At 37.9% G+C, this 15,297-nt stretch overlaps 1 long non-coding RNA gene across 1 annotated transcript; it reads right to left on the reverse strand.

The window, feature by feature from the left end:
• Positions 1 to 260: 260 nt before the first annotated feature.
• LOC128295265 (uncharacterized) lies at positions 261 to 1,318 on the reverse strand. Its single transcript, XR_008285612.1, has 2 exons — positions 1,280 to 1,318; positions 261 to 551 (listed from the first exon to the last, which is right to left on the reverse strand). It is a non-coding gene; the product is annotated as an uncharacterized LOC128295265 (long non-coding RNA).
• Between the last annotated feature and the right edge of the window lie 13,979 nt (positions 1,319 to 15,297).

Here is a 15,297-nt window from a genome sequence, read left to right on the forward strand (position 1 = left end):
TCTTTCTGGATAATTTATAGTAAATTTTCAAAGTCACAACAGGGGACCCAGAAACCGTTCTGGCCCTGTCTCACGAGAACTTTAATATCTCTCAATATACTGCTCATATGGTCGTTTCGTTCCATCCATATTAAACTAGATTCATCAAGGTTCAATTGCATAATTTATTCACTATTTAATTCTACTTCTACTATTTTTAGTGATTTTTCAATCTCACCTCACTGCTGCTGTCCGCAACAGTTACTGCGAGACTATGCCAATTTCATGAATCTTTCCTTGGCCTTAATCATCCATCAAACATGACACAAATTATGGCCACCTTATCAAAATTAAAGTTTCTAAGACTCGTGGCTATAGGTTCTAGCATCCCACTCGACGACCACATAGGCCATTTTCACATGGCTTAAAGTTTACAACCCACAATTCGACAAAATATAATAGCTTATACATGCCAAATGTTCTTCAACAACGAAGACAATACCAAAATATTTCAGCCGGTGTGATGACTTCAATGACGGTTCCGAGCACGCAAAAATACGAGTCCAAGAGACCTAAAATGGGTGACAAGAGAACACCGAGTGAGTTTATAACTCAGTAAGTCATAAGCACTTTACAATTATCCATTAGCTAAATTCATCACAAAGTGAAACAATGAAACAAGGCTAGGTACTTCATCCATATCGGAACTATACCATAATTCCTCGGACCTTTCGGTTCAATCTCATACCAAGCCATACATCCACATTTCATATTTATACGATAAGATATTTGAGGCATTTTCACACACTAACTCATTTTCACCACAATCACACAATTACAATCATCACATAGATTTAAAGCTTACCAAGCTCAACCCCGAGCATGAACATATTGCCTATTCGTCATGAGCTCAAGGTACTTACCCGATTCGCTGTCCGGGATTAACTCGATAATGTCGCACACTCAGTGCCAATTGTAATACAAGAGCATATAGTGAATCCGCACACTTAGTGCTATATATTTTCAGCTCGCACACTTAGTGCTATAGAATCAAACTCGCACACTTAGTGCTGTACAATTTTAAACCCGCACACTTAGTGCCAATCTTGTCACCGTGTCCATTTATACCCGCACACTTAGTGCCGTGACCAATACCTTATGCATTTTGCTGCCTTTATACATTCAACAATGGCATCATTCCATACACATACATTTTCATTTACACATCAATTCATTAAACACAATTGCATATATATTATGATCATTTAAATCAATACCAAATATATGCTTAATGACTTACCTCGGATGTTGTCGCACGTTTTCAATGGCTATTCAATTACTTTGTCTTTCCCTTGTCCAACTTTGATCCTTTGAGTTCTTGAGCTAGTTCACACAAATTTAACTTATTAAAACCTCATTATGCTAGCTTATGGCGAATATGACAAGGAGTTTAAATGGTCATATGGCCACCCTTTTGCTTGGATACACATTGGTCATGCACATTTTATATTACATCAAGCAATTCAATACAATTCATTCAAGCATCAAGGAAAAGCTAAGGCCCTCAATAGGCTACCTAAGGCCGAATATACACATCAACATATGTATTCGTTCATGTGGCGAACATACACATTCATGTTAAGGCCGATTTCCACACTTGATACATTCAACAAGTAAGGTCGCTTGTATCGACTTAACACCAATTTGATTCAAGTTCACAACTAGGCTAGTATGCATATATACACTAGTAAATCAAACACTAACATTTGTACTTCACCTTACTAGCACTTCTCATTCAAATGACATGAACAACGAACATAGTTTCCTTTTATTTCCTACCATGGCCAAATGCCATACAACACCATACCATGCATCATTACAAGCTTTACCTTTAGCATGCAAATAACATCCACAAATCCACCTTAGTTGAACCTTAACTCATCTTCATGCCTCACCACCACAACATCAAACATCAAACATCAATGATACCAAGAAGACAACACCCATGGCCGAATATCATCCCCATTTCATGGTAAAGGTTTAGACCATGGGTTAGGTGGAACTCAAACTATCAACTAAAAACATGCATAAATCTCATGGATAACATCAACATACCTTAGTCTAGCAAACTCCCATGGCTGATTTTCTCAAGCTTCCCCCTTTCTTCTTAGTACATTCGCCAAGCAAGGAGAAAATGAGAGAATGAACATTTTTTTTTCTTTCTTTCTTTGTTTTGTTTCTCTCATGTACGGCAAGGGGGGAAATCATCCACACTCTTTTTTTTGTTATCATCATTTTCTTTTTCCATTTCTTTAATGCTAACTTTCTTAATTTATTGTTTCCTACATGCATCACTAGTCTAACATGTTGGAGACATGTTTCCACCATAGTATGGCCGGCCATCATGCTTCATTTTGGCTAATTTGACATGCAAGGACAACACTTTCCCACATGTATTAATAGGCCACCTTACATTTGCCTAGCACATTTCTAAATTTTCTCACATAAGTCCTATTTGATAAAAATTCACTTACAATTAACAAAATCCAAACATGAAATTTTCACACATGCATATATACATATAATGAGCATCAATTATGATGGTTAATTATTATTATGACTCGGTTTAGTGGTCCCGAAACCACTTTCCGACTAGGGTCAATTTAGGGATGTCACACTACCATTGCATAATTTAATTACAAATTTTTTTTCTAGGGAATTCATCTTGTCACATGGTTTCTTTACTTGACAATCTCAATAGAGTGTACACTAGATTGCCAAGTATTACATCATGCCACAATTTGAATATAATTCACTCATGAAGCTAAGGCTTTTAACTTAGAAGATGGATGAAGTAAACAACTACCTCCTTAGCTACTCAGCCTAGAACAACAGTGGAGTGTCCCTAAATTTTTTTTTTTTGGTCACTATTGTTTGAAATTTCTTTTCTGTTCAATAATAAAATGGAGCAAACAAAATATTACTAACCTAATCAACATTTTCAAACATTGGAGTGTTTCATAGCATCTATTTTTTGTTTTTTTTTTTTAGCTTTGACATGGTATTTATTATTATTCATTGCGAATTTACTAAACTTAGGTTCAAGAACTTCTAAGTGTATTAAAATAAACCTACTGTAGACTAATTGCAATTATAATTAGGCCATTCTACTTTTAGGGATTAATTTTCACACAACTACCCTAAGCGAAACATATCTAATCAACTATCACAATTTTCTAAGCTTATTGAAGAAATATTATCCTTATCGAAAATCATAGATAATAATATACTTATCATAGTCTAACAGTCATTTGACATTTGTATGTCATGTCAAAATGAGTGAGAAAATGAGCAAATGTTAAGAGAATTATCTAATGCATACAATAAGTACAACGCATACAATAAGTACAACACACCCCCAAACCTAAGGGATGCATTGTCCTCACTGCATGTGCAGACACAAATTGCAAAATGCAAAAAGAAACATATATATAATGCAGTGAAAACAATTATGAATGCATGAAAAACACATGTTATACAATGGAAAGTATACAAATGAAAATAAAAATAAAAGCTTGGAAAGAATTTAGTGTTACTTTAATTGGGTCGGGTAGATTTCCGTGCAACATGCTTGTAGCGCTGCTTTCTTTTTAGCAAATTGATTGGCATCTCTTCGTCTTCATCATCTGATTTAGCGAGATCATCAATTAGTTGATTAATCTCATGATCTTACTCCAATATGGGCACAGTTGATTAAGGTGTAGTAGCAGCTTTAGCTAGTGCAGAAGATTGATTCATTTTATCTCCTTCCTTATTAGATTCAATGTTCACCGATTCTGTCACCCTTTTATCCCCCTCTTTTTTTTTGTTTTTTTTTGCTCTTCAGTGGCTGTGTGTGTGGTATATCCAGTCTCAGCAGCTTCAACTTCATCCTCTTCCTTTAGATTCGAGAGTAACTCATTGGGAAATTGGCAAATGCAGGCATAGGCCTGGTAAAATTTTTCTGCAGAGACTTCTTAATAACAGCATCTCACTTCCATACATAGCCCCAAAAGACAACCGTCTTCTCCTGTGCCCTACCTAGATTGCTAGCTGTTCACAAATGTTGCTTCTCTATCATACAAAACTGTTGTTGCAACTTCTCAAGAGCACCGAGCACCTGCTGCTTAAAATTATTGTGAGAAGTGGATGGAGTGGCATGTGCACTAGTAGGCGGAGAAGATGTTGATGTAGAACTGGGATGTTCATGTCGTGGCATGTCCTCCCCTAAAAATCGCATGGCAATCTGTTTTGTGATGGCTCATTTATTTGGAATTTTATCCTTATTGGTTTGAATAGTGACATTCACTTGTTGACAGAATACAGTAATAAGAGATGGTAACTTTAATGTAGCCGTATTCTTTTGGGCATAGTGATAAACTTCTTTAAAAATGATTTTGTCGACATTAATTTTTCTTCCAATCATGATAAAGTAATAGCATGCACTCTTTCAAAATAGTAAAGTTATGAGTTGAAGAGCTAAGGCGAGATTTAAGAAAATGATGCCATACCCAACATTGGGGCTTCACAGAAATGCACTCGATTGTGTAGCAATCTTGTCAAGAAACTATCTATTTTGTTCTGTCTACACAGAGCTCCTTAAGAACTTGCTATAAACCCTCTGCAGTTATTGTCGCAACAAACTGAGAACATTCATCTAGACCTCAAGTAAACCATACTGTGCGTTGATGGAGTACATCATCTGGAAAGGTTAAGTGGGCATAAAATTCCTTTACAACCTTTGTGAGAACATTGCCGGGATGAAGGCAAAATATTTTCCAGTCATGTTTTTCAACTATAGAAGAAATCGCCTCAGGTAAACCATACTGTGCGTTGATGGAGTACATCATCTGGAGAGGTTAAGTGGGCATAAAATTCCATTACAACCTTTGTGAGAACATCGCCGGGATGAAGGAAAAATATTTTCCAGCCATGTTTTTCAACTATAAAAGAAATCAGCTCAGTACACCTCCATACAGAAGGGTCGCTTAGATCTGTTCGTGGTGTACTTCGCTTCAACATCTTTGTTGAAAAATGTTCTTGGTGGCACAGAGGGAATAGCACGTTGAGCCATTTAGATCAAGAAAGAGTATCTGTAAAATAAAAATGAGAACTTTATCGTTATGGAATAAACAAGGAAAATGGTGAAGAAGAAGACATTGTTAGTAACCGTGAAGGAAAATGAATCGATTAGGGTAAAAGGTAAAGAAAATAGGGTTGTGATGTGGGTGATAAGAAGGTTGAAATCATTGCCTGACACGGTAAAATAAGAATTAGGCGGGAAAATAAAAATAATAATAATAATAAAATAACAAGGAATTATTAGAATATATTAAACTAAAAATTTGTAATTATTTCAAATGGGCTATCCACTAAACTATAAGGTCTGGTCCATAATATACTTGCAAAGAAAAAAAATTAAATAACTGATCAAAGAAATCGAAAACAAATAAAGCAAATAGACAAATGCATATTTGCGCACTATGTTGTTTGAAGAGCAATGGAATGTTTATCCCTAGTCAGAGGAACACCTGAATAATGCTTCAAACGTTGGTCATTAACTTTGAAAGTAAGGTTAGTCTTAAGGTAAACATGAACTATCTCAAATGGTCCTGACCAGTGAGACTTCAATTTGCTAGGAAACAACTTAAGTCCGAAATTGAACAACAACACTTGTTGTCCAGGCATAAATTGTCGTGGCAAAATCTTTTTATCATGCCATCGCTTGGTCTTTTCTTTGACAGTCGGGCATTCTCATAAGCCTGAGCTCTGAATTCATCCTTCTCATTCAGTTCAAGTAGTCAGTTATTACCAATAGTAACCCAATTTCAAGTTCAACCGGTAAATGACAAGGTTTCTCAAACAAGCTTCAAAGGCGACATTCCCAATGATGTCTTGAATGCAGTACCATATGCCCACAAATCTTCATCTAATCTAGATGACCAATCTTTGCAAGTGGGATTGACTACTTTCTCCAAAATTTGCTTAATTTCTCTTTTAGAGACCTCTGCTTGTCCATTTTTTTAGGGATGGTATGCCATGACAATCTTATGTTTGGCCCTGTATCTATTCATGGCAGTAGCAACTAATTTGCAGTTGAAATGGGAGCCTTCATCACTAGTAAAGGCACAAGGTATACCAAACCTGGTGAAAATATTGTTATGCAGGAACTTTATCACCAGTTTGGTATCATTAGTAGGGAGAGCGACAGCTTCAACCCACTTGGAGACATAAATACAATCACAAGTATGTATATATTGCCCTAAGAAGGTGGAAATGGACCCATAAAGTAGATTCCCCACCTGTCAAACAACTCAACTTCTAAGATATTTTGCAATAGCATTTCATACCTCTTTGATAAGTTCCCAATTCGTTGACAATGATCGCAAGCTTGGTAAAAGTCCTATGCAGCTTTAAACATGCTTAGCCAATAAAATCCAGATTGTAGAACTTTTGCAGCAGTTTGTATTCCCCCATAATGTCCTCCATATGGTGTTGAATGGCAGTGGTGCAAAATACTATGAATCTTATCATCCGGAACACATCTCCGAATTATTTGACCTGTACAATGTTTGAATAAAAATGGCCCATCCCAATAATATTGTTTGGCATCATGGAGATATTTCCTCCATCTTTGACTATTGAGCTCAGGTGGCAGCAATCCACTTATTAGAAAATTGACAATATCAGCATATCAAGGTAATGTCGTGGCAACTAGTGATCAACCACTTGATTCTTTATGCCTTTCCTATCTCGAATTTCAAGATCAAATTCTTGTAGCAGTAATATCCACTGAATTAACCTTTGCTTGGTGTCTTTCTTGTCACCAAATACTTAATTGTAGAATTATCCGTATAAACTGTAACTTTGGTGCCAACTAAATAAGATCTGAATTTGTCAAATGCAAATACCACAACCAATAGTTCCTTCTTAGTAGTAGTGTAGTTCAACTATGTATTTGTCATTGTTTAGCTTGTATAGTAGATGGCATGAAACATTCTATCCTTCCTTTGCCTAAGTACTAGTCTTACAGTGAAATAACTAGCATCGCATATAAGTTCTAAAGGTAATGTCCAGTCCAGCGCTATGACAATTGGTGTTGTTACCAATTACTTTTTCAATTCCTCAAATGCTTGCACACAAAACTCATCAAAATTGAAAGCTCTATTATGTTCTAATAATGCACATAGAGGCTTGGATATCTTTGAAAAATCCTTAATAAATGGCCGATAAAATCCTACATGGCCAAGGACACTTTGAAAACCTTTAACTGTAGTGGGTGGTGGCAATTTCTCAATGACATTAATCTTCGTTTTGTCTACGTGAATCCCTTGCTATGAAATTTTATGTCCTAGAACAATGCCTTCACAAACCATGAAATTGCATTTTTCCCAATTCATAACAAGTTAGTTTCTTCACAACAACAAAGAACTAGCTCTAGATTTTGTAAGAAACTTTCAAAAGTATTGATAAACACTGAGAAGTCATCCATAAAAACTTCCAAAAATTTAACCATCATGTCTGAAAATATTGCCATCATGCAACGTTGAAATGTTGTAGGGGCATTGCGCAATCCAAATGACATTCATCTGAAAGTAAAGGTTCCATAAGGACACATGAATGTAATCCACTCTTGGTCAATGAGAGCTATGGCAATTTGATTATCCTGTGATAGTACAAGTTGGAATGAGCTTGTTGTTGTCATTGCTCACGATGATGACACCTCTTTCTTGGTACACATTGAACAGGGCTCACCAACAGCTATTAGAAATAGGGTATATTATTCCAACATTGAACCATTTGATAATCTCCTCCTTGATAACTTCCTTCATAGTTGGGTACAATCTTCTCTTCTGGTCAATAGAGTTGACATGGCAGTCCTCCAGTAAAATCTTATGCATGCAGATGACATGACTCATTCCCTTGATATCAAAAATTGTCCACCCCAGTGCCTTCTTAGATCTTTTCAAGACTTTTAACAATTTAGCCTCTTGATTAAATGTTAACTCTATAGAGATAACTACTAGCAAAGTGTTGTTATCTCCCAAGTAGGTGTACTTTAAATGTAGTGGCAAAGGCTTTAACTCCAAAGTAAAAGGGTCCTCTATGGAAGGTTGAGGAGGCTTAAAAGAATGATCTGACAAATCTAAAGATTCAAAACTCCTCATTGATCTATTCTCAAGTTCCTTGGTCTTCATCAGTTCACCAAGTTCTTCAATTATTCCCACTTCGGTGAGCTCAAATGGATCTACTTCATTGTGATAATTGTTGTGACAAAATTTTGCTAATTCTTCCTCTAATGTTGTGTCATAAACCCAATGCCATGACATTCTTCATTTTTATCTGCACACTTCATAGCATCGAAAATATTAAAAGTTATTTGTTGGTCATTAACCCACATTATTAATTCACCTTTCTACACACCAATTAATGTTGTACTAGTGGTTAGAAAAGGTCTTCCAAGAATAATTGGTACCTCTTTATCAGCTTTACATTCTAGAATAATAAAATATGCTGGAAAAATAAATTTGTCAACTCTTACCAATACATCTTTAATTTTACCTTCTAGATGTGCATAAGAGCGATTAGCTACTTGCAGCGTTACAGTTGTGGGTTTTGCCTTCCCAGTTCCTAGCTTCCTGAAAAAAGACATAGGCATTAAATTTATACTTGCACCTAAATCACATAATGCTTTGCCTACATAATGATTTCCAATTGAGCAAAGAATAGTAAAACTCCCTGGGTCCTTCAGTTTTGGTGGCAATTTATTCATCAACATTGTTGTACACCCTTCAGTGAAAGCAACAGTTTCAAATTCCCCTAATCTGCACTTTTTTGACAATATGTCCATCATGAAATTTACGTAATTGGGCATTTTCTCTAATGTTTACACCGATGGTAAGTTGATATGAAGTTTGTAACACCCCTAACTCGTGGCTGACGCCGGTGTCGGACACGAGGGGTTAACGGCCAAACCCTCTCAAGATACCAACCAATTTGACATTACCAGTCAGGCTGGAAAACTGCGTCACCGTCGCCTTAAAAATCATATCTCGAGTTTCAAAACTCGGAAACTGGTTTCGTAAATTTTCCCTGAATTTAGACTCATATACCCATCCATGGATTTATTTCTAGAATTTTTGGTTGGGCCAATTGGTACAGTTTATTAGTTAAAGTCACCCATGTTACAGGGATCGACTGCTCTGACCTTTGCGTGTTACAACTTGAATATCTCTCTGTACAGGGCTTTAATACTGGTGCCGTTTGTTTCTAATGAAACTAGACTCAAAATGGAATCTGTACATATAAGGCATGACTCCTAATTCTTTCTGTATAATTTATGGTAAATTTTCAAAGTCGCGTCAGGGGACCCAGAAACCGTTCTGGCCCTGTCTCACGAGAACTTTAATATTTCTCAGTATACTGCTCATATGGTCGTTTTGTTTCATCCATATGAAAATAGATTCATCAAGGTTAAATTTCATAATTTACCCACTATTTAATTCTACTTCTACTATTTTTAGTGATTTTTCAATCTCATCTCACTGCTGCTGTCCGCAACAGTTACTGCAGTAGACTACGCCAATTTCATGAATCTTTCCTTGGCCTTAATCATCCATCATACATGACACAAATTGTGGCCACCTTATCAAAATTAGAGTTTCTAAGACTCGTGGCTATAGGTTCTAGCATCCCACTCGGCGACCACATAGGCCATTTTCACATGGCTTAAAGTTTACAACCCACAATTCGACAAAATATAATAGCCTATACATGCCAAATGTTCTTCAACAACGAAAACAATACCACAAGATTTCAGCCGGTGTGATGACTTCAACGACGGTCCCGATCACGCAAGCAATACGAATCCGAGAGACCTAAAATGGGTGACAAGAAAAAACCGAGTGAGTTTACAACTCAGTAAGTCATAAGCATTCATCAATCCACTAATAAAGTCACTACAATATGTACGACAAACGAGGCTAGGTACTCATCCATATCGAATCTATACCATAATACCTCGGACCTTTCGGTCCAATCTCGTACCAAGTCATACGTCCACATTTCATATTCTACACAACAAGATAATCAAGCATTTTTACACATTAACTCATTTTCCAGCACAACCATACAATTTCAATCATCACATAGATTTAAGGCTTACCAATTCAACCCCAAGCATGGACGTATTTTCTATTCATCATGAGCTCGAGGTACTTACCCGATCCGCTGTCCGGGTTAACTCGATAATGTCGCACACTCAGTGCCAATTGTAATACAAGAGCATATAGTGAATCCGCACACTTAGTGCTATATATTTTCAGCTCGCACACTTAGTGCTATATAATTTTCAGCTCGCACACTTAGTGCTAAATAATCAAACTCGCACACTTAGTGCTGTACAATTTTAAACCCGCACACTTAGTGCGAGACCAATACCTTATGCATTTTGCTGCCTTTATACATTCAACAATGGCATCATTCCATACACATACATTTCCATTTACACATCAATTCATTTAAACACAATTGTGTATATATTATGGTCATTTACATCAACACCAAATATATGCTTAATGACTTACCTTATATTGGATGAAACGATTTCCAATCGACTACTCGATTATCTTTCCTTTGCCTTTGCTTGATTCTCCACCTCTAGCTTCTTGAGCTAAATTTAACAAATAAATTGGTTTTATCATTTGAGCATCGGAAGAGAATTCAAGATGCCTAGCCAATATATAAATATCTACTCATTAGGCATCAAAGTCGCATATGTACAAAATCATGAATCGAACTCAACACCTTAGTTAGTATTCCTCTTAGTCAATTTTCTAAGCCAAGAATAGGCATCAATATGCTTGCCTCTAACCGAATGCATGCACACCAATTTCCCTCATGTGGCGAATATGCATGTCCATGTTGAGGCCGATTATGCACTTAATACCACACAAAACAGCATGCATTTTACTAACTAACGCATTACATATTGTAGCTCAATACACATCTCTCATGTACTACATAACCGAAAACATCATCCCAAGCAAATATATACCTTGAAATAGTATATATGTCATACCAAGTCATCATGTGCAAACACATATTCAAAGCTCAAATCTTACCTACCATGCAACATGCATGAATCATACTTAATGGATATACCATGACCGAATACATCACAACACCATCATTTTGGTCATGATTAAGCAAAGAACTTAATGTCTCACTCAAAAATACTAAAAAGAAAGTCCAAGAGCCATCAATCCCCATCACATACACCATTAACAAGCTTCATATTTAACATGCAATGGCATTAACACAAAATCCACCTTGGCCAAATACCATTTCCATGGCATAACAAGGATTTGAACCATGGCTAACATGCACATCAAGTTAGCAACCAAAACAAGCATGAATCTCATGACACAACCTCAAACATACCTTAATCTTGATGCAAGTATAGCCAAATCTCCTTCTAGTTCTCTTCTAAACCAAGCATGAAGCAAAATCCTCCATTTTTCCTTAGTATTTTCGGCCAAAGAAGAGAAAAATGGATGAACAAAATTTTCTTTTCTCTTCCACAATGCACGGCAAGGGGGGTTTCACTCACACACACACATTTTTTTTTTCTTTCTTTATTACCCATACTCATTTGTTTATTGTTTCTCCCTAGTGCACCAACAAAACATGTTTCATGACATGTTTAGCCCATGATTCCTTGTCATGGCGGCCACTTCATGTTAGGGGGAGATTTGACATGCAAATCCCTTATTTTGCATGCATTATCAACTAGTCATCCCACATTTCCCCATCATACTTTCAATGTTTACTACTAGGCCCTTTCTAGTGAAATTCACATTTATAACTCTAAATCGAAACATCAAAAATGTCACAAATGAATTAACACATATTATAGGCATCAAAATAAATTATACATTATTTTTATGCCTCAGTTTTGTGGTCCCGAAACCACATCCCGACTAGGGTCAATTTTGGGATGTCACAACTCTCCCCCATTTAAGAAATTTTCGTCCCCGAAAATCTTACCGGTAAATAGGCTCGGGTATCGCTCTCTCATAGAGTCCTCAAGTTCCCAAGTGGCTTCTTCAATTCGTGTTTATGCCACAACACCTTCACTAATGGGATTTTCTTGTTTCGTGAGGTCTTTTACTTCACGCATCGTAACGCGAACCGCTCTTCTTCATAACTCAAATTAGGTGAACCTCGACCTCGGATGGAGTAATTACGTGCGTCGGGTCGACCTATATCGTCAAGCATCGAAACATGGAAAACGTTGTGAATCTTTTCGAGCTCGGGGGTAAAATTAATCGAGACGCCATCGCCCAATTCGTTCAGATACTTCATACGGACCGATGAACCTCGGACTCAATTTGCCCTTATGGCCAAATCTAAGCACCTTCTTCCAGGGTGAAACTTTGAGAAATACCTTGTCTCCAACCTGATATTCAATGTCTTTCCTTTTTCAAATCCGATATCGACTTTTGGCGATCCGTAATGACCTTCAAACTTTCACGAATCACTCGAACTTTTTGCTCGGCATCCTTCACCAAATCAACCCCGAAGAATTTACCTTCACTAAGTTCAGTCCAGAATAATGGGGTACGGCATTTACGACCGTATAAAGCCTCGTAAGGCGCCATCTTAATACTTGATTGAAAGCTATTGTTGTGCGAATTCAATCAAAGGCGAATCTGTTCCCATGAACCACTAAACTCAAGGATACAACATCTCAACATATCCTCGAGTATTTGAATTATCCGTTCGGATTGACCATCGGTTTGGGGTGAAAGGCGGTCTGAAATGCAACTTGGTACCCAAAGCTTCTTGAAATTTCTTCCAAAATCGCGAGGTAAATCTCGGATCTCTATCCGACACAATAGAAATCGGTACCCGTGTAATCTCACAACGAGAAACGTACAATTCGACTAGTTTATCCAATGAAAAAAAAATCCAGACGACGGGGATAAAGTGAGCCGACTTAGTCGGTCTATCAACAACAACCCAAATCGCATCCTTCTTACTAGTGACAATGGCGGCCGGACACAAAGTCCATTGTGACTCGATCCCATTTCCACTCGGGTATCGTGATCGGTGAAGCAATCAAGGCACTTGATGTTCCGCTTTCACTTGTTGACATATTAAACATCTCAAACAAAGTCGGAGATGTCCCGTTTCATACCATACCACCAAAACCGACGTTTCAAATCGTTGTACATCTTCGTACTCCCGGGTGGATTGCCATTCGGCTACAAAGGGCTTCGTTCAAAATTATTGGAATAAGTTCCAATTCTTGGGGACACAGACGACTTCGAACCTCAAACAATCGTCATCATCGATTTGAAATTCGAGTCCTTGTTCGAACACACTCATCCCGCTTTGCAACCAACTCATCGTCGACTTTTCGAGCTTCACGAATTTGACGTATCAATAATGGTTTGGCTTTCAATTCAGCTACTAACACATTGTCGGGTAGGATAGACAAGTGTACATTCATCGTCATAAAGCAAATAGTGATTTCGGCTTAAGGCATCCGCAACCACATTAGCCCTTCCGGGTGATAATCAATGACGAGCTCATAATCTTTTAACAACTCGAGCCATCGCCTTTGTCGCAGATTTAAGTCTCTTTGGGTCATCAAATATTTGAGACTTTCGTGATCCGAACACACATGGCACTTCTCACCAAATAAGTAATGTCGCTATATCTTTAAGGCGAATACGATGGCGACCAATTCGAGATCATGGGTCGGATAATTTTTCTCATGTGGCTTTAATTGCCTCGGCGCGATAGGCCACAACTTCGCCCTTCTTGCATCAATACGCAACCCAACCCAAGTAGGGATGCGTCACTATAAATGACAAACTCTTTGCCCGATTCGGGTTGCACTAGAATTGGGGCTTCATCAAATAAGCTTTCAGTTGATCGAAACTTTTCGACATTTCTCCGTCCATTCGAACTTAACATCCTTTTGGAGTAAGCCGTCATTGGCGTGGCTATCGTCGAGAAACCTTTACAAATCGTCGGTAATAACAAGCAAGCCCCAAAAAGCTCCTAACCCGGTAACATTCCTTGGTGGTTTCCAATCGACTATGGCGTAATTTTGTTGGGTCCACCTCGATACCGATGCGGACACCACGTGCCCCAAAAGCTAACCTCTTTCAACCAAAATTCACATTCTTGAACTTTATGATAATCGCTTATCTCGTAAGATTTGCAACACTAGCCTCGGTGTTCAAGATGCTCGATTTCATCTCTCGAATAGACCAAAATGTCATCGATAAATACAACTACGAACCGATCCAAGTATGGCTGAAAATTCTATTCATTAAATCCATAAACACCGGGGGCATTAGTGAGCCCAAACGGCATCACCAAGAATTCGTAGTGGCAGTACCTCGCTCTAAAAGCGGTTTTGGGTATGTCCGATTCTCGGACCCTCAACCGATAGTACCCGACCTCAAATCTATCTTTGAAAACACCGAGGCTCCCTTTAATTGATCAAACAAATCGTCAATTCGTGGCAATGGATATTTATTCTTTATCGTCACTTTATTGAGTTGACGATAGTCGATGCACAACCTCATGGTTCCGTCCTTCTTCTTCACAAACAATACAAAAGCGCCCATGGAGAAAAACTCGGTCGAGCGAAACCTCTATCCGTCAATTCTTGCAATTGAACCTTCAATTCCTTTAATTCCGTTAATGCCATACGACACGGGGCTATTGAAATCGGCGTAGTACCGGTACAACCGATGTCGAATTCCACTTCTCGAACCGGTGGCAATCCGGTAACTCCTCGGGAAAAATATCCGAATACTCACAAACCACTGGTACCGATTCGAGTTTCCTTTCCGTCTCTTTACTTCCAAACACATACGCAAGGTATGTTTCACACCCTTTTTCACATACCTCCGAGCGGTCATAGAAGATATTATCATTGGCGCTCCTTTTAAATCGAAGAGACTCGACTCGGACTACCTCATTATTTGCACTCCTTAAATCAATGGTTTTCCTTTTGCGATCCACTCATGCATCATGTACTGGTCACCAATCCATACCAAGAATAACATCGAATTCATTAAATGGTAGAAGCATCGGATCGGTAGGAAAGCAGATTCTCGAATTATTAGGGGCATCTCTTGCACACTTTATCAACGAGTAATGTCGACCCAAAGGGTTTGACACTCGAATTATGAACTCAAGAGACTCAACGGTAGAGTCTTACCGGATGCTAAGGTTTCACATACATATGAATGA

The sequence above is a fragment of the Gossypium arboreum genome, chromosome 7 (assembly GCF_025698485.1).
Source record: "Gossypium arboreum isolate Shixiya-1 chromosome 7, ASM2569848v2, whole genome shotgun sequence".
In the NCBI taxonomy this organism is placed as follows: Eukaryota; Viridiplantae; Streptophyta; class Magnoliopsida; order Malvales; family Malvaceae; genus Gossypium; species Gossypium arboreum.